Genomic DNA, 21,510 nt, shown 5'->3' with positions numbered 1-21,510 from the left:
AAAACAGGATGTGTAACTCAAAGAATCCAAACATGATGTAGGAAAAAAGAGAAGTAAGATGAAAACTGTGAAACCTTATACTAAAAAGAAGAAAGGAGATTTCCAAGTCAATTTATAGTCAAACAATAGAAAAAATTAATCCCAAACTAAAATTTTACAAAAACTGACAAAATCTTTACAAAAAGCCTGATTAAGATTAAAAAAAAAAAAAAAAAGAAGAGAGAGAAACATAAACACTAACGAAATTGTTAAAGGAGAAATAACCAAACACATAAGCAATGGTAAGAATATTACTTTATTTCTTATGGCAATAACTAAAAAGGAACAGGTAATTTCCTAGCAAAATACAAATTACCAAAATTAATACAATAAAAAATGAAAAGCTTAAAAAGGCTAGTTTAGAAGAAAATGGAAAAGAGAGAAAAGTTCTCCCATTTTAAATGGCATCTGGATTAGACAAATTCAAAGTTAAATTTTTATCTAAACTTCAAATAACAGTTAATTCTAGTGTTAGATCACTGCAGGCCAAAGGGAAAATGAAATAGAAAGTAACCCCAAATCATTTCATAAAGCTAACATACCCTTAATATCAAAACATGATAAACCTCATACAAATGTGACATGATTATAGGTACAAAAATTATAAATAAAATGCTAGCAAACAGAATCTACCAATATGTCAAAGGAATAACATACTATTGAAAAGAATACTGCAGTTTATTACGAGAATGCAAATGTGAGTCTGTATTTATTCTCTCAATAAATATTTGGGAGGCTGTGAAGAAAATAGCTAACAGAGCATTATTCATAACAGTCAAAAAGTGGAAACAACCCAAACAAATGTCCATCAACCAATCAATGGATAAACAAAATGTGTTATGTATATTCATACAGTGGAATACTATTCAGCCATAAAAAGGAAGTAGCGACACATACTATGACATGAATGAACATTAAAAAAACTAAGCAAAGTCTAAGAAGTCAGTCACAAAAGACCACATATTACATGATTCCACTCATATGAAATGTCCACAACTAGGAAATCTACTAAGATAGATAGTAGATTAATGTTTGTTTAGGACTGGAGAAGTGGGGGCTATAGGAGAATGAGGGGTGATCGTTAAAGATAGAGTTTCTTTCTGAGGTAGTAAGAATGTTCCAAAATTGACTGTGGTAATGTACATATATTTCTGTGAATATACTAAAAATCACTGAATTTTATGCTTTTAAAGGGTGAATTGCATGGCATGTGATTATATTTCAATAAAGCTGTTTTTAAAAAGAGCAAAAGAAAAGACTTTACATAGCACTCCTGAGACTGCCATCCTTACAGTGGTCTGCTTGCAGGGCTGACCTTTGGGAGTTCAAGATTTGGGGAGGCTTTCTATCACACTGATAAGAGTGGGTCACTGCACCCAAACTGCACAAACAAAATGTTTATCCTGAACACCTGTTTTCCTTCTGGAAATCTGGAATTTTGGTACGTCCCAGGCAGAGGATGCATAGTGACCACCCCACAATAAAATGTTAAGCACTGAGTCTCTAATGAGCTTCCTGGTACACAACATTTTACACGTCATCACAAAATCTATTGCTGGGGAAATCAGTGTGCCCTGTGTGACTCCACTGGCAGAGGACAATTGGAAGTTTGTGCCTGGTTTCCTCCTGACTTCACCTCCGGCTCCTTCTCTGTTTGCTGATCCTGCTTTATATCCTTTCACTGTAATAAATCACAGCAATGCATACAACTATATGCTGAGCCCTGTGAGTCCTGCTAGAGAATCAACAAATCTGTCAGATGGGAGGGATCTTGGGGACCTCCAACCCAGAGGCATTATAGTACAGTAGTTGAAAGCTGCTTCGTTTCTATCAGACTGGCAAAAATATTAAAATACTGTTGGTGAGGATAAAAGGGAAGAGGTACCTTCTTTCACTGCTAATAATGTAATCATACTATTATACCCTCTGGCAATATTAGATCAACATGGGAACAACTATTAAAAATTAAAACACACTTCAACCTCCGAAACCCAATACTGAGAATCTATACTCCAGAAATAAAAGTACATTTTTATTGAGATATATTAGGTTCTACCAGTAAATAATGAAGGAAATAAAGTAAATATCCATCAGTAGGAACATAATTGCTACAAGGTGTTCGCCGTGAATTCCTATAATTTTATGTTACCTCTGCATCCACTTTGAACATAAGCTGGACTTTCTCATTCCAGAAGCAGTAGTCAGTTACCCCTGACAGTTTCCAGTTTTCTACCTCCTCCTAGTTCCTCAATATGGTCAATCCAGATATCTACTTTATATAACTGCTTCCTAGTTACCACCTCTTTATAGGTGGTCAGTGAAATACAACCCACTGGACTTGACCTACTGACTCACAGAGCCTGCATGGGCTGTGCAGATATGCCACAGTGACCACCTTTCAGTCACAGTGACTTCATGGAACATGTACCCACTTACTCTAAACCCACCAATTAGACCTCCCTGCAGGAAGCCCACCTAGGTAGTACCCTGGACCCCAATAAAGGCTTTGGCCCACAGGTTCCCCTCACTCTCTGCCTCCTGCTCCCCACCCAGTGGTTGAATATGCATATCTCATTGGCTCCCCACTTCCAGTTGGCCATAGGAGTCGTGCTGCCCTCTTCTCTCTTGATTTGTAAGTAATACTGCTCCTGTTATTTCATGTGTTTTGGTGAGTTGTATCCTGTGTGTCTTGCCCAGTTACACCTGAATCCAACTTCTTTTCTGGTCAGGACTCTCCTAGAGAATGGCTATCTTGATAGGAATAAACTCAACACAGGTAAGACAAGAGCTACAAGGGCATCTGCCAGTATAAACAAGTTTCCTGTGAGAGGGACACCTATCAAGAGTCATGGACACTAAGGCATTAGGTCATATGCCAGGATAAAGAAGTATCCTGTGAAAGGCACATTGTAAACACTCATGACCAGATCTCCCGAAGCCCTGGCAGGGAAGGGGTAGTGTTTATAGCCACTCTCCAAAGACAGACCACAAGACCACATTAGAGGAAAACACAAGTGTTTTTGAGTGACAAAGGCAAAATACAGGAATTTAATATGATCTCACTTTGGTAAAACAATGTATGTGTGAAAACATATATGTTTTATATGATCACTTGAGCAAGGAGGAGTATATATGTATAATTGAAACAGGGCTAGACAGCCAACTTAGAAAACAAAAAAGATTAACTCAGTTATGTGCAGTTGAAGCCCAAAGAAAAAAAGAACAAAACATGTAAATATGCAAAACCAGAGATATGCATATTATAGCATAAGATCCATGTGGAAGCAGAATAGGCTTCTTGGAGAGGTTACATTTTATTATATATTGAAAAATGAGCACAAGTTTCATGCGTATGTTGGGAGGACGAGATGCATTTCAAAGAAATGCTATGAACCAAGCAATCAAGTAATATACACAATAAAGTACGAAGTAGACAGAACCAGGGGTCAGATCATGGCTGGTCTTGAAGGTCACATAAGAAATTTGGACTTTACCTAATAGGTGGCAAAAAGCTTTTGTTGGTTTTAAGCAGGGAAATTACAATCAGACTTGTGGTATAAATAGACCATGGCAATGAATAAGATGAATTTGAGGTAAATTAATCTGCAAGTAGAAGGGGTAAATTGGGAGGCTGGTGAAGGAATGCAGAGGAGAGATGACATAGGCCTGCACAAGGGCAGTGGTAGCATAAACAGGGGATGAATATGACACTCTTTCCGAAGTAAAGTCCACAAAACCTATGAAGCAGAGAGGAAAGTAAAGAAAGTTCCCAGGTTTCTAGAATGAATGGTAGTAGGACTGTTATACCAACTCAAATAGTATTTATAGGAAAATGAGCTTGTTTGAGAGAAAATATTGAGTTCCATTTGGGATAAAATGAATGAGTTTCTACAGAACATTCAAGGGGAGAGACCCAGTAAACATTTAGATTCAAAAGGTAATCCTGGGGAAGAGTTTAGGGTTGGACATAATGGATTTTCAAGTCATGAACATATAAACATAAGAAACCATAGAATAGATGAAATGGTAAAGAAAGGGCATGTGAGTGAGAAAAGTGGCAGCCTGAAAGAACATCAGAAACACCAGGTTTATGGTAGTAATTATTATACTGGAGCCAAAAGGACAATATTTTAGTCTTTATTTCACATAATAGCACCATATATAGATGGCTGGATGGATGACAACAGATAGCCACTACAGTCTATGTTGCACGCAATTGCTATTGTATCTGACAGAGGTTTAGAGCTGATGTTGCTAAGACCATTCAGATTTATAATCCCCAGGCTGAATACCTGGGTAGCAAAAAGGAAGGCAGAGTAGAGGGAATCTAACTCTAACAGAAGGTCTAGAGGAACAGCCAGTAATTAACTCCTTCCTCCCTTTTATTCATCTAAATCTACTTACACACACAACTGTAGTTTTCCTTACTCTTCCTTCTATTTTATATTACTTTTTCTATTTAAATTTTAGTCTATTTTCTGTTCAGTAAGATCCAAATTAAACAATTCAGAGGTCACTAGTATCTCAGTGACAGCTAATTTTCCTACGTACACTATTTTTGTACATAGGATGTTTAAGTTAACCAGCTTTGGAGGTGTAAGTTGTAATCAATAAAATTCATCCCATTAGTGTACAGTTCAGTAAGTTTTGACAAACCTACAGTCATGTAACCATTACCACAACCAAGCTATAGAACATTTCCATCACCCTGAGAAGCTCTCCTGTGCCCCTTCACAGTCAATAACCTTCCTCACTGTGGTAGGCAGAATTCTACCACAGTGCACGCACACCCCCATCCCCAGATTTCATACCCTATAGAAACCTGTAAATATGACAAGATATCTATTCCATTATCACATTATGTTATACGGCACAGTTGACCTAAAAATATGGCGATTATCTGGTTGGGCCTAATGTAATCACATGAATCCTTAAAAGCAGAGTGCTTTCTCTGGCTGGTGACAGAAAAAGAGAGATTTGAAGCATGAGAAAGACTTGATGTGCCATTGCTGCTTTAAAGGTGGAGGGGGCCTCAACATGAGAGAACAGATCCTGGTTGACAGCTAACAAAGAAACAGGAACCTCACTCCTACAAGGAAATACTTCTGCCAATAACCTGAATGAACCCAGAAGCAGATTCTTCTTCCTTAGGGCCTCCAGATAAAAGGCCAGCCCATTTGATGCTTTGACCACTCTTGTAAGATCCAGAGCACAGAATCCAGTTAAAAACGACCTAGACTTCTGACCTACTAACACTGTGAAATAATAAATGTGCATTGTTTTAAGCTGTTGTGGTAATTTGTTACATAGTAATAGAAAATTAATACATTCAACCTGCAAGAAAACACTGATACACTTTCTGTCCTAGTTTCAACTTCTCTAGAATTTCTCATAAATGGACTCATACTTTTGAGTTTCATCTGTATTGCTGCACAAATCAGAAGTTGTACATTCCTTATTACTGAGTAATATTCTTTTGCTTATCTCTTTACTACTGGTAAAGGGAGATTAATTGCGGTTGTTTCCATTTTGGGGTTATTATGAATAAAGTAACTATACACATTCAAGTACAAGTCTTTCTGTGGATACATTTCTCTTGTAAATACCTAGCAGTGGGACTGCTAGGTTGTATTGCAAATGTATGTTTAACTTTATAGAAAATTGCCAAAGTGCCTTCCTAAGTTTTTGAATACTATGCAATTTTTTTTCTTTCTTTCTTTTTTGAGACGGAGTCTCGCTCTGTCTCCCAAGCTGGAGTGCAGTGGCGCGATCTCGGCTCACTGCAAGCTCCGCCTCCCGGGTTTACGCCACTTCTCCTGGCTCAGCTTCCCGAGTAGCTGGGACTACAGGCGCCCGCCAGCACGCCCGGCTAATTTTTTGTACTTTTAGTAGAGTTGGGGTTTCACCCAGTTAGCCAGGATGGTCTCAATCTCCTGATCTCGTGATCTGCCCGCCTCGGCCTCCCAAAGTGCTGGGATTACAGGCGTGAGCCACAGCGCCCGGCCCTGTAGACGTTTTAAAGTTTTGGCTCTTATGGTTAGCTCTATGATTCATTTCAAGTTTGTGTGTGTGTGTGTGTGTGTGTGTGTGTGTGTGTGTGTGTGTGTGTGTGTGTGTGTGTGTGTGTGTAGTGTTAGACAAGGCTTTGGATTAGTTTTGTCCAAACAAAATCTAATTTTCCAGCACCATTTTTTAAAATGAGTATGCTTTCCCTAAATTGCTTTGGAATACTTTGTCAAAAATTAATTGATTATAGCCAGGCACAGTGGCTCATGCCTGCAATCCTAGTACTTTGAGAGGCTGAGGTGGGAGGATCACTTGAGCCCAGGAGTTTGAGAGCACCTTGGGTAACACAGTAAGAACCATCTACAAAAGTACAAAAATTAACTGGGCATGGTGGCACATGCCTATATAGTCCCACCTCCTCAGGAGGCTGAGGTGGGAGGATCAAGTGAGCCTGGAAGGTAGAGGTTGCAGTGAGCTGTGATTGTGCCACTACACTTCAGCTTGGGTGACAGAGTGTGAGACCTTGTTTCAAAACAAAAACAAAAAATTAATTGATTACTTACGTAGTAGATATATTTCTGGTCTCTCTATTCTACTAGGTTGGTGCAAAAGTAATTGTGCTTTTTGCCATTACTTTAAATGAATTATAAATATTTCAGGTATGTCTAGAATTATACCAAAACCACACTCTTTCAAAAAAAATAAATAACCTCTTAACAATATTGAGACCTCCAATCTAGGAATATTATGTCTTTCTACATTTTTTTAGGTCTTCTTTCTCTTAGAAATGTTTTGCCAATTTAGGTGTACAGGTTATACGTATATATTTTTAAATTTATCTCTAAGTTTTTCATCTTTTTTTGACATTATAGTAAATGATGTTTTCAATTTAGGTTTCCAATTTTTCATTACTAACATGCAGAAATATAATTGATTTTGTGTACTGACAATAAAAACTGCAACCTTAGTTCTAGCAGCTATTGTATAGATTTCTTAGATACTTTTACTTCTTGCTTTCTAATCTGTATGCCTCTTTCATCCTGTTCTTGCCCTACTTAACTGGGTAGGACGTCCTGTACAATGCCAAAAGGAAGAAGTAAGAACAGAAATACTAATCTTGCTTCCAATCTGAGATGAAATCATTCAGTCTTTAACCTTATGTATAGGGTTAGCTGTAGATTTTTACAGGTATCTGTATCAGGTTGGGTAAGTTCCCCTTTATTCCTACTTTGTTGAAACTTTTATATTAAACAGTTGTTGAATTTTGTCAAAATTTTTTAAATTTTGTAAATACTGAGATGATTATGATTCTATTTGTTGACAGTTTAAATGGTTGTTGAATTTTGTCAAAACGTTTAAATTTTGTAAATACTGAGATGATTATATGATTCTGAGTCTTAATGCAGTACATTACAATGATTTTCAAGTGTTAAATCAAACTTGTATTCCTGTCGATGATGCCAATTTATCAAAACCTATTCTTTTTATGCATTTTGGACTTAATTTGCTAATAAATTTTAAATAATTTTTACATCTGTATTCATGAGGGATTTTCAGTCTGTAGTTTTCTTGTGATATCTTTGTCTGGTTTTGTTATTGAATTTTTTTTTTCTTTGTTTGTTTTGTTTTTGTTTTTCTTTTTGAGACAGTGTCTCGCTGTGTCACCCAGGCTGGAGTGCAGTGGTGCAATCTCAGCTCACTCCACCTCCCCGGTTCACACCATTCTCCTGCCTCAGCCTCCTGAGCAGCTGGGACTACAGGCGCCCGCCACCACGCCCGGCTAATTTTTTGTATTTTTAGTAGAGATGGGGTTTCACCGTGTTAGCCAGGATGGTCTTGATCTCTGGACCTCGTGATCTGCCCGCCTCGGCCTCCCAAAGTGCTGGGATTACAGGTGTGAGCCACCACACCTGGCTGTTATTAGAGTTATAATCATCTCATAAAGGGAACTTGGAAGTGTTTTCTCCTCTTTAATTTTCTGGAAGAGTTTATGTAGACCTGCTATTATTTCTTCTTAAAAGGCTGGTGGAATTCATCAGTAGCACTATCTGGGTCTAGAATTTTCTTTATGGGAATATTTTAAATCACAAATTAAATCTCTTTGATAGAAAGGGCTACTTAGGTTTTCTTTTCTTCTTGAGTGAGCTTTCATAGTTTGTGTCTTTAAAGGACTTTTCCCATTTCACCTAGTTGTCAAATTTATTGGCAAAAAAATTCACAATACTCTGTATTATCCCCTTAATGTTGGTAAGGTTTGCAATGATGTCCATTCTTTCACTCCTGATACTGTTAATTTGTATCTTCTCTTTTATTGATCAGTCTTGGCTAGGGATTTTATCAACTTTATTGATAATTTCAAAGAATCAGCTTTTCATTTCACTGATTTTTTTTCTATTGCTTTCCTGTTTTCTCTTTCATTGGTTTCCAGAACTCTATTATTTTCTTTCTCTGCTTACTTTGGGCTTAATTTGCTCTTCTTTTTCCAGTTTTCTGATAAAAGCTTACAGCTTTCTTCTTTTCTAATATAAGCATTTTGTTATAAATTTCCCTCCACACTGCCTTAGTTTAAATCCCACACAGTCTGCTATACTGTTTTCAATTTTATTCTGTTCAACATAGTTTCAAATTTCCCTTGTTCAACTTTCAAGTACTCCTTTCCCCAGCCTCCTGGAGTTTCTCCCTGTACCCAGTTCCCAGCCAGAGATTCAAGGGCACTCTTATGCAGATTGCCAGAGTTTCCTCTCTGTGAAATTATTTCCCTTCTAGCATTCTGCTCCACAAATTCTAGTCACTTCAGCCTCCCCGACCATAGCTTTAAATCAGATCTATGAAGATATTTAGAACTAACCTCCCTCCCTAACTCCACAACATTTAAATGCACTGAGTTACATTGTTAAATAATTCTAAACCTCATACATGCTAAGAAACACAAGTTTAAAATGTGATAGTTGTGATATTCTTTTGGCTAGTATACAGTAATTTGCATTCTAACAATTCATTATTAACACTGTGTAATATAATAAAACATGGCTGCTTTGGGCTTAATGTAGCATTTATACATCGGTTCTGTTTAAAGAAATTCAGGCCAGATGTGGTGGCTCACGCCTGTAATCCCAACACTTTGGGAGGCCAAGGTGGGCAGATCACGAGGTCAGGAGTTCAAGACCAGCCTGGCCAAAATGGTGAAACCCCATCTCTACTAAAAATACAAAAATCAGCCAGGTGTGGTGGCACACACCTGTAATCCCAGCTACTCAGGAGGCTGAGGCAGGAGAATTGCTTGAACTCAGCAAGTGATGGTTGCAGTGAGCCAAGATAGCACCATTGCACTCCAGCCTGTGCAACACAGCAAGACTCCATCTCAAAAAATAAAATAAAATAAATAAAAAATATTTAAAAAGAAATTCAGGTCTCCAATAAAATAATATGTGGATATAGGTACTTAGACTGTGATGCAAATCATCTTCCTTACCTTGAGTCATGGTCAAAAAAGTATGAAAACGACTAAACTAAACTAACTTTTTTCCTTCTTTTGACAGTGTAAGAAATATCAGGTCAGGAGAAGTTTAGTAATGGACTCGTTTTTAGAGACTGTAAGTCTCTAAAGTAGTAGAGCTAAAATTAGGAATTATATACCTTAAGGGCCAATTTAACACTTTTACCTCTAACCAAACCACCTATGATGATCAGACCTGTTTTAAGATTACCCTGGTAGCAATAAGAAAAATAATGTGGATGGTAAAGATTCTAGAAGCACATCAGGAAGATCACGAACACAGAAGTACCAGGAAGGAAACTCTTAGTCGGGATTTCTAACTTGTCCTCTATCAAGTCACCTTCTCCTTTTTTGACTTTTCACCAATCCTACAATCTTGGTTCTCTTATATTTAAAGGCAGCGATCTTCAAATTGGGATATGCACATCCAAGAAAACATAATGATTTTCCCAGAGATTAAAGGTATGGTTAGATTTAAAGGAATTAATTTACAGATCTGCCACTTCCAAATGTACCCTTTCCTAGAATTGATCTGGCTAACGATTCGTCTGTAGTTCTTTCCCAGTTCTGCTTTCACAATTGCTTTCCTCCTACTTTACAAAATTATGACATATACCCCTCACCCATCCTACATCTTACAGTATTCTATTTTCTAGGTTTACTACAAAAATCTCCAGGTGCCAAACAAAGGAACAACTCAAAATATTGGTGTAATTTAAGCTTCCTTTAATTGGGCACCTTAACTCATGCTCAGCTTATCTCACTAAAAAATACATTTGTAATAAACTTTTAACTTCTTAGGTTTTAGTTATTTCTCAAAATTTATTATGTGCATATAGATACTGAAAATAGAGACAGTGAAAGTTCAGATTTACTGGTTCCCAAAGTAATTGTATGTATAACATAATCCACAAGGGAAAAATATACATCTGTTATTTTATTACAAAGAAGTGTAATAAAGTGATTGAAATGATTTAAATCATAAAAATAATTATAAAAATAGTGGGAATATAATATTTATTATTTTTTGTATTACATGTGTTCCAGGAGAAAAAAGAGCAATGCAAAATCCAGCAATCCCTAGTGGTATATACCCAAAAGAAAGAAAATCAGTATATCAAAGAGATGTCTATACTCCCATGTTTATTGTGGCATTATTCACAATAGCCAAGATATGGAATCACCCTAAGTGTCTTAAGTCCGCCAATGGATAAATGGATAAAGAAAATGTGGTATGTATACATAATGGAATATTATTCAGCCATAAAAAAGAATGAAATCCAGTCAATTGCAACAACATGGATGGAACTGAAGGATATCAAGTGATATAAGACAGGCACGGAAAGACAAATATCCCATGTACTCACTCATATGTGGGAGCTAAAAAATAAATAAATAATCTCATGGAGATAGAGAGTAAAATAACAATTACTAGAGGCTGGGAAAGGAAGTGGAGAGAAGAGATAAAGAGAGGTTGGTCAATGTACAAAAATACAATTAGAAGGAATAAGTTCTCGTGTTCAGTAGCACAACACAGTGACTAAACAGTAATGTATTGTATATTTCAAAATAACTACAAGGGTAGTATTAGAATGTTACTAACTCAAAGAAACAAACGCTTAAGGCAATGGACATCCCAACAACCCTGATTTGATCATTATACACTGTATGCTTATATCACAATATCACATGTACCCCATAAAGATGTGCAACTATTACATATCCATAAAATTTAAAAAAAAGATACAATTCTATTGCAAGAATAAGGAAGAAAATAAAAAAACTAAATCTATATCCACCATCATAGAAAATTAATGTTAATTTAAGCATGAAAAATCACCAAATAGCAATACAGAATTCATATTTAGAAATATAAATAAAACTATAGAATAATCAGCTGAAAGACTTGAAAGTGTTTGCTTCTTCAGGGTGGCACTAGAAGGAAAGAGAAGCACAAGGTGCTGTTGTATATTGTGGTAAGTTTTCAGTGCAATGCAGTTTATGTCCATATTTGATTTCAAAATCATCCCCCTCTCTCCTTTGCTCTGCTCTGTATGGGACAACCATACAGAGCTGATCTCTGCAAACAGCATTTCCCAGGATCCCTTGTGAATCCATTTCTGGCCCATTTCAGCCAATCAGCGGCACTGCCAGAAAATCGAAGACAAAGGAGAGAAGCCAAGGTATTTCTCCCCTTCTCTCTCTGCCCTGTTGCTATCTCTGGCATATTCTCCTCGAAGGCTCAAGTTCCCCGTTTACAGCAAGGCCTCTAAAGTTCTAGGTCAGGCTTGGTGGTTCCAGCTCTTGGGCTCCTGTCTTTGGAACTTAAGCCTAGGGACAGTGGCAACTTACAACACCAGATAATTTATCTTCCCCTGGTGGCTCCTTAAGGTCTTCTAACAGCTTTTTAAAATTTTTTCTTATATTAAATTCTTTCTAATTCAATACTAATGCTAATTTTTTTTTTTTTTTTGAGCTGGGGTCTCACTCTGTCACCCAGGCTGGAGTGTAGTGGCCTGATCATGACTCACTGCAACCTTGACCTCCTGGGCTCAAGCGATCCTCCTGCCTCAGCCTCTCAAAGTGCTGATATTACAGGTATGAGCCACTGTGCCCCTGCCACTAATACTAATTCTAATGTAATACAACACTTTTGATCTTCTAAATGGGCCTAATACAAGTAACTATTTGATATTTTCAGATACAGGTGTCAGAAAATATTGACAAAGATTCTCTCATTGATCAAACTCTACTCGAGCTATTCCATGTTCTTTTTCAACTATTCCTCAACTTTTGGACTTCCTTGTTTGTCTCTACGTTGTCCAATTTTAGCAAGAGTCCTACTAAGTCAAGTCAGCCATTCTCCTTATCTGATCATCCTCATATCTGATTAGGTTCCTCATCCTTCACCATCCTCCAGGTGATGTCTGATCACCTTGGCCTGCCTTCAACAAGAATCCTGTTAGGTCAGTTTGGCCAGAATCCTCTCTTATTCCTAATGTTGCCCCCTAGTAATTTTCCATCCACCAACCACACCCACATCCTTGTCTATAAATTCCCGCTTTTACTTGTAGTATATAGAGTAGAGCCCAATCTCTCTCCCCAACTGCAAGACTCCATTGCAGTGCTCCCTGTACCTATCTGTAACAAGTGTCTTCCTTACCATCTTCAACAATTGTCATGAATAATTTTTTCCTTAACAGCATAAATTTCTAAAAGTTTAAATACATAAATATATTTCACAATGCTTAAGAAATTCTTAAAGAAAAAAATTAGAAAAATGGCAGAATCACTTCAAAGGATCTTATATTCTCCTAAACTGTTTACTTTGAATGAAATTCTCAGAAGTTCACTTATGGCTTGTTAAAAGCAACTGCATTACCCTACAACACTGCAAATATGAAATAAGTAAAATATTATATCCCCAAATAAAAGAGTAGAACTTTTTCTAAGAATTTATATTTGTCAAACTGCATTTGTGTTTTTAACTCCAATGTAAATAAGTACTTCAGTAGCAGATCTACTGAATATCTCAATACAATTTGATAGATCACTGCTTTTTCCTAAAAGAGTTAATAGTGCAGCTAAAAGGAAAAACTCAGCAATTTCCCTCTTTTTTAGTATATATTTAATTTTCATAAATAATTTTTTAAACCGTATAGAAGAGCATACAAGGAAAACCAAGTCTCCCCCATATCAATTATATTCCCCATAGGCAACCAATACCAATGTCTTATGTGTCCCTTCAGAATTCATTTGTGCAGTTATAAACATATATCCACATTTGCCTGTAAAATAAGGATAATTACAACATTTACTGTTATTAAAATTTCTGTAAGGCTTAAATAAGAAAAAACAAAATGTTTAACTTTATTAAGTGCTTAATATCAGTTATTAATACTTTCCAATAAAATATTTTAAAACAAAAAACTTAAATTTGAACTTTAAAATGAACCAGAAGTTTTGAGAAAGAGAGAGAGAGACAGAAAGAAAAGAAAAGAAAAGAAAAGAAAGGAAATAAGTCACTGCTGTTTTCTTATGAGTCAGTGCTTTACCAGCAATAATTTTATCCCAAAAGGCAAGATTCCAGGGCCACTCTCCTTCATTACCCTAGACAAGACTATCAAACTATCTTTTCTCCTTCCAAAACTTAAGCCCAATACATAATTAGTTAGGTAATCTACACCATGCTATATAAATTATTTAATAGGTGTTTTCCCCCAAAAGGGGATGACACTATATGGAATTTGTTCAAATTCTAACATCCAATAACTTTATCAGGCTACTAGAATGGTCTGGGTAAATGATAATGGCATCTTAAACCTGATTCATTATACCTATTATGGGTTGAATTGTGTCTCCCAAAAACATATGTCCAAGTCCCAGACCTATGAATGTCAATGTATTTGGAAACAGGGTATTTGAAAATGTTATCAGATTAAGATGAGGTCATTGGGGTGGACCCTAATCCAATGTGACTGGTAGCAGTCATTATAAGAAGAGAAAGAGAGAGAATGATGACAGAGGCAGAGGCTGGAAGGATGAAGCTGCAAGTCAAGGAACACCAAAGATGAACAGCCACTGCCAGAAGTTACGAAGGGGCAAGGAAAGATTCTATTCAGAGCCCTCAGTTGGAACCAATCCTGCTGACACCTGGATTTTGGACTTCTAGTTCCAGAACTGTGAGAGAATAAATTTCTGTCATTTAAGCCACCCAGTTTGTGGTACTTTGTTACAACAGCCCTAGGAAACTAATATAATAGTTGATAAAGCCATGAGACTCTTTGTTCTTTTATGTGTATGGATTTTTTTGATTATCAAACAGTACTTGTTCATTAGATTTCTGAAATACCACAGAAATACTACATAAAGAAAATTAGAAATATCCATAATTCCATATTAGCACAGAATCACTGCTTATGCAAATATGTTCTTAATAGTACACAGTCCTAGCCATCAAACTGTAAAGTAAAACTTCATATTAACATCTTTTCACTAACAATATAGCACCTCAAAGATACACTGAGGACTTTCTGATGATATGCTACAACTGCTCATCTTACTAGAAGTATTTAAGATTTTATTTTAGATAACTAGATAGCAAACAGAAGAGTTATACCAAGTTGAAGTAATACAAAAAAACTCTTTATCTTCAAGTAGTGTCAGAAAAAAGAAAAAATATATCTTTCATTACAGAAGTAACTGTGTTTTTAAAGCTAAAGGATTATAGTAAGGAAGGTATAATTGAAGAATAAATATTCTTTGATGTGTAAAACCATTGTCACTCTAGAAATGGAGGAATTAGAGAAGACTACAGTAGAAAATTTATAAAACAGAAAATAAAATTAATAAGAAAAAAGACCATAATACTGCCAAAAAAAAAAGTAAGTTTTAAGTAATTTTCAATGTTTCCACTTTTTTGCTCCATTTCTTTGTGTCTAACAAAAAACCGTGCTATATTTCATGTTGCTTTTACCTATTCACTAGTTTCCACTAGTAACTAACTAGCAAAAGACAAGCATACACATGTATCCAGAATATAGGACATGGTCATTAAAGAAAATGGCTTACGGCAGTCTACTTTTAAGACATGATCTCCAGAAGAAAATTATGTCAAGTCAGCAATAACCTAACATTTATTTGCCTTGACAAAGCCCCAGACTGAACTCTTTATCTATACCTTCTTCCCCATCTCAGCCAATGGCAACTTTATCTTTCCAGTTGCTGAGAACAAATATCTTGATGTCATCTTTGACTCCTTTTTCTGTCATATTTCAGGATCTGACCACTTTTCACCACCTCCACTTCAACAATTCTAGTCTTGGCCATCATCACATCTTGTGTGGATTAAAAAAATAGCAGCTTGTCTCCTGGCTTCTACCCTTTACACAGTAACATATAAGTCTATTCTGGAGAGAAGACAGAGATCTTTCTAAAATTAAATCATAATGTCACTATCTGCCCAGCCCCTCATCTAACTATTTGACCTTTGGCTTTCCCATTCCAGCCACATCAGCCTCCTTCTCATTCCTGCACACTATACAAACTTCTGTTCTCTATATTGTTTGCACTGGCCATTCCCCTGCCTGGAATACATTCCCCCCATGATGCCCACATGGCTTTGCCCTCCCTCCCTTCATAATTGCTTTGCCAAAAAAATCACTTAAATGAGGCCTACACTTATTTAAAATTGCAAACCATCACAATCTCTACCATGCTTTCCAAATTCCTCTTACCTTGCTCTACTTTTTCATTCCTCCTTGGCACTTTTCTCCTTCTAAATATATTATAGAATTGACTGCTTATTCTTTATTGTCTCTTCTCCAAATCCACTTAGAATGTAAAGCAAATCCCAAGCATCTAGAACAGAACACAGTGCATGGTTAAGTTTTCATCAAATATTTATTAAAGGAAGCTCAGGAAACAAAATAAAATCTCAAACAACAAACCCTTTGGAAAAAACAGTGTTCCTAACAAAGACAACCTAGGCACTAAAGTATAGGACAATTTCCTACCATCTGGCAGGTAGGTCAGTGTCAGTACTACACTGACAAAGGAGGAGCATTATCTCATGCCTATATGGTAGCATCATATAGGAGGAAAAATTTAGGGCTCAATCTGCTCACCTAAGTATGGGGAGGGGCACCATGAGAGGGGCAACAATTTATTATGCAGGCTGAGGAGTTAAGAAAAAGCCAAAGAATGAGGTATCTGATGGGCAAAGAATACCCTGATGGCTTCTTGACAAGGATGGAATCCATACCCTGATAGTGACCTTATAATTCCCATAGATATTTTATTCCTCCTCTGATATAAAGTTTACAACACATTGCTCAACTACTCAATCATTAAAAATCTATCAGTTTCATCATCTATAATCAAAATCATAGGGCTATTGTGAGAATCATAAACCATGTATAAAATACCTAATAAATGGCCAAAACATAGGCATTCAACGAATGCAGGCTAATTATAATAACATTACCTTCCACGTAAAATGATTTTTAACAATGTCAACAAGGATTTAGAAAAAAGCAGACGCTGTATTATATATTTTATACTCCATTTTGCTATCTTTAAGGAAATACCTTAAACTGATATATTAAACTTAACCATTGCTTTAATTCAGATTAATGAGATCAGATAAATTGTTCAATGAAATATCAATTTCTTAATTTTAAAATGTTAGTAGCTGTTCTTAGTAAATGATAAGCAATTTTGTTATGGAGCTATCCTAGTTTAAGAATATCTAGCATATGAAAAACCTAATTTATAAAATGAATGTTTGGGAATACTTCACATTATAAGTGGATTTTCACCACAGAATTGTTATAAATGTTCATTTACAAAACTTTTCTGGACTAGAGAGAAGGAGAAAATGAGTTAAAATGTTAACAGCCAATGGATCAGAAAGAAAGATAAAGTGACTGAAATAAGTGTCAGCAACAGAGACTTGATTTAGAAATTTTCAACCAAAGTATAAGTTTTCAGAAAAATAACTACTTAATGATTTTTTTTTTTTAGACAGAGTCTCACTCGGTCACCCAGGCTGTAGAGCAATGGCACAATCTCAGCTAACTGCAACCTCCACCTCTTGGGTTCAAGTGATTCTCCTGCCTCAGCCTCCTTAGTAGCTGGGACCACAGGTGTGCACCACCACGCCTGGCTAATTTTTGTATTTTTTAGTACAGATAGGGTTTCACCATGTTGGCCAGGGTGGTCTCGATCTCCTGGCCTCAAGTGATCCGCCTGCCTCAGCCTCCCAAAGTGCTAGGATTACAGGCGTGAGCCGCAGCACCCAGCCAACATTGTCTAATTAACTTTTGACTTTCTAGTGTTTAGCACTATGCCTAGCATACAATAGGAGGTCAATAATGTTTATTCAATACTTCTAACTCAGAAAAGCGCAGCAGTAAAAAACTTCCAAAGGAAGGGTATTTCTTAAAACTTCTTTTTTTGTAATATGTGTAAAATTGAAAACTAATGTTATTATCTTCAAATTAATTCAAAAATACCATGACACCTCAAATAACTGATTTTGTTCATAAAAATAGCTAAGATATTGGAATAAGGTTTATTTTGCAGAAAAAATTCTGATGAACTGCAGAGTATATGAAGCAACTCTTCTGAGGTCTCATGTAAAATCATAATTCTTTAGCCAGATGCAATGGTTTGTAGCCTTTTCTTGTTTCATGGACATCTTTGGTGGCCTAATGAAGCCCCCTATGAATAATGTTTGTAAATGAACAAAATAAAATTCATAGCATAAAAAAAAGAAAAAGAAAAAAATAGTAAGATCACAAAGAAAACCAATTATATTAAAACTCAATTCTAACCACAGACCACAGTTCTAATCATGGGCTTTTGGTTCAACAATTCCTGATAGAGGATATGAGTTAACCTGGAAGAGCACAGAATATTATTTGCCTAAATATTCTATATACTGTACATGGTATCTATGGTATTCTTATTATTAATTTTAAAAAATGTATAACCTGCAAAGATTACAATATTACGTAAAGCTATTTAAAATTTAACCTTTGAGGATTTTTACTTGTAGTAGAGCAGGTTGCATCCGTTTCTTGTTCCTATTATGTGCAAACACCGTAATGCAAAATTTTCTAAAATCATCAGTATAAAATTAACAATATAATAATACTATATTTGTAACATCATTAATTTCTACCTAGCTCTGCAAAGATAACATAAATCAGCATACTTCTCTCCTTAAAACAAGAGCTCATGAGCAGAGTAAGCGAAACTGGCAATCATTTTGGCCCTAGCACACCTAGCACACTGTGTTAAAAATGCTTCCAGATGCAATACATAAACTACCCAACTTTCTACAGGTTGTTTTTGAGTTCTACAAGAAATACCTTATAGTTAAAGCTGTCAAAAAGGATCTTCTAAGTATTTTAGTAACTAAACATCTTTGTAGGATAGTTTATTCCATCACTTTATAAAGATCAAATATGTTTTTGGAAAGTTGTAGGGTAAAGCAATGTACCCCCTCCTACCCCAGTAAGTAAGAGAGTTCCAAACAATTCCAGGAGGGAAAATAATTCTGATTTTGGCTTTTAAAGCTACATATAACCTTAAATGAGATAAAATTTTCACTTTTAAACGTTGTCTTGCTAAAACAAACTTGTAAACCATATGGTACCAAAGTTGTATTTCTTGATACTGCACAGTTTAAAATAAACATCTAACACTAAACAATATAAAAGAACTTGTATCACAGCACATATGGCAGGTCTTAAGAGTATTGTGATTTTTCTTTTTCTTTTTTTTAAGGAAAAGAATACACTAGTTGGAAAAGTCTACCTTCCCATTAAAATATCTTTTTAAAAACTATCTTATGCATTGTTTAGTGAAAATAATATTAACGAATTGATTATTAGTGTCAAATTCCATGAACTTACACAATCTACATACATTTTTTAAAATATTTGTTAAAATTCTTAGGAAAAAGGAAAGGCCAGTTCTTAGTCTCTTTTTTACACGTTAGGAAGAAATACACAAACCTCCCAGTTTCATTAATGAAAAAATCTTAATAAATCACTTTCATGGTTTATCACCAGTAAACACGAACCTGCACAAATTGTATCAAGGAGCTTATTTTAAAAGCCTTTGAGATACAAAACAAAAACCTTATGTCTCAGACTATAATTAACTCCTACTTACACCGAGTTTGTCTATTTGGAATTCTTATGACAACAGCAGGTAAATCATATAATACTTTTGCAGAGTAAGTTTTGCTCCCTTTGGTTTTTTTGTTTTTTGTTTTTTTTTTTAATTTATCTTTAACAGGACGAAGGGTCTTTGCTTAGACCATCATCACGGAACTGAAAAGAACAGAAAATAACAATTATCAATGTAACTAAAAGTTCATTTCCAACAGACATTTTGTGTTAGCACTTGCTACTCATTTTAAATAGCGAAAATCAGCAAGCCTTTTTTTAAATAACTAAAAGTGAATCAGATCTTAATCACAAAAACCTTCCTTCCTAAGTGTACTGCGTTTTTTTGTTTGTTTGTTTTTTGGAGACGGAGTCTGGCTCTGTCGCCCCTGCTGGAATGCAGTGGCGTGATCTCGGCTCACTGCAACCTCCGGTTCAAGCAATTCTCCTGCCTCAGCCTCCCGAGTAGCTGGGACTACAGGTTAAGTTTACTATTAAACCTACCTCAAAAATAGCCTTAGATATTGTTTGCAAATATATATATTTATACATACATACATACACACACACACACACACACACACACACACATATATATATATATATCTATTTCCAGATAAGGAAACGTTCGGAAAACTTTGCTGTCCAACTGGTCATTCCCTGCATACTTTGCATTGATAAAGAAAACCTTGTAGCAGGGTTGCAAACCTCAAAACATCCTCAGATTGCAGGTTTTAGAAACCCTCCCTATTACACCTGTGCAAGTACTTCCTGTTCTCCAACACTGTTTAAAAATAGTTTGGTAAATGCCCCGTAAGCCGCCCTTTAGAAGCTAAACATTAACTTTATATACAACACCACTACCACTGAGAAACCACCACCCCAAGAATCTCACGAGTCCAGTCATCTCTCTTCTCCAAGGAGGGAGCATAACCATCCTGGACCCCTTTAAGTAAAAAACTGTGTGCTCAGGCGAGGCAATGTGGCTTGGACAGCCAGGGGCAGGAGCCAAGTAAGGGTATTACTCACAATCCCAGCAGGACTACAGCTTGTCGCCGCCCTCAAACACGGCAGCAATAACATCCAGGACCCAACAAGTACAGCACCTCCTCCCGCCTCGCGAGCGCCTCCAGCCTAGCCAGAGGCATCTCCGCCAGACGCGGCGAGAAGGGGCGAGAGGGCTGCGTGACCTCTGGCGTCTGAACCGCCCAGCAAAGAGAGTGTGTGTGTGCCCAGAGGGCCGGGGCCGTAGGAGGTCGCCGGACTGCGAGGGGGAGAGACGAGCTCTGGGGCTAGAATGAGAGTGTCCCGGTCAGGCCCGCGGGGGTCGCAGGTCGCTGGATCTCCAACCAGAAGGCTAGTTTCGGAGACTTACCTTGAGCTCTACCCTCCTTGAGCGAGGAGCGTGCGGTCCAGGTAGAGAAATACAGGCCTTCCACTCCCACAGAGCTATCTCCCGCTGGCCCAGCCCCGCTTCACGCCGACACCCGCCAGACACACTGACTGCTGCCACAGTACCGAGGCTCACCGGGAACTGGAGCACAGGCGGCTGGTCTCCGCCGCCCAGAGCCCGACCCTGTGAGCGGAGCATGCGCATACGCCCCAATACCCAGGGACCAGTCAGGCCAGTGACACCTGCAATCAACAGGTCCCTGGAGCCCCGCCCCTCTCCCCGCCTCAAGCCCGCCCCTCGGAGCGGGCTCCGCCTTCACGCTCACCGAGGTAACTCCGCCTCCGCTCGCGATTTCCCGGCTTTCTGGACCTGCGGAATTCTATTCCCGCGGGGATTTGATGGCGTCCGCAATGCAGTTGGCTTCCTCGGAGGCGCGAGATCGCGCGAGACCAAGAGATAGAACATTTCCCCAAAAGCGGTAGCTTGGCGCTGGAGTTTGGTTGTTGGGAAAGGTGGTTGTAGGACGTGCTGTCTGGCGTGGTGAGAAAGTGGCTGGTTCTTCAGGAGGAGGCGATTATTCTGGTGCTCTTGGTAGTTCATTCGGTATTTTCTAAGCTCAAGAACGCGGATCCACCAAGGACTTCCCTTAGGTTAGGTGTTACCTGAGAGAACAATCCGTAGTTTGGCATCAGAACCCCATGCGGACACGCAGTTTCCTTTAGATTTCCGTGAGTCGTTAGACGATCTATTTGCAGTTAAATGGCTTCATGTGGCGTGAATGTGTATTCCCCAAGCAGTTGTTTCTTGCCTTTAATTAGATAGCTTTAATAAGTCTGTTGACCTGGTTAATGATTGTCAGAAAAGTCTGTCCGCCTCTTTGCCGTGCTTTCGAACAG

The 21,510-nt window shown here is 37.3% G+C and overlaps 1 protein-coding gene across 14 annotated transcripts in view; it reads right to left on the bottom strand.

The window, feature by feature from the left end:
• The window catches only part of USP53 (ubiquitin specific peptidase 53), a 76,441-nt gene extending 55,495 nt beyond the window's left edge, over window positions 1-20,946 (bottom strand). For 2 of the 14 annotated variants that reach the window (XM_063705506.1, XM_063705504.1), the window contains exons 1-3: window positions 19,930-20,399; window positions 19,226-19,386; window positions 15,778-15,901 (exon numbers count right to left, since the gene is read on the bottom strand). The gene's annotated coding sequence lies outside the window, so the exon portion shown is untranslated. Of the gene's footprint in view, window positions 1-15,777; window positions 15,902-19,225; window positions 19,387-19,929; window positions 20,400-20,596 lie in introns of those variants that run through there. The other 12 variants (XM_063705508.1, XM_055385003.2, XM_004040323.5 and 9 more) reach the window with 11 other exon arrangements.
• Window positions 20,947-21,510: the final 564 nt, after the last annotated feature.

This window comes from Gorilla gorilla, chromosome 3 (genome assembly GCF_029281585.2).
Source record: "Gorilla gorilla gorilla isolate KB3781 chromosome 3, NHGRI_mGorGor1-v2.1_pri, whole genome shotgun sequence".
Lineage (NCBI taxonomy): Eukaryota > Metazoa > Chordata > Mammalia > Primates > Hominidae > Gorilla > Gorilla gorilla.
Note: the sequence above shows the minus strand (reverse complement) of the source record. Positions and strands in the feature narration are given on the sequence as shown.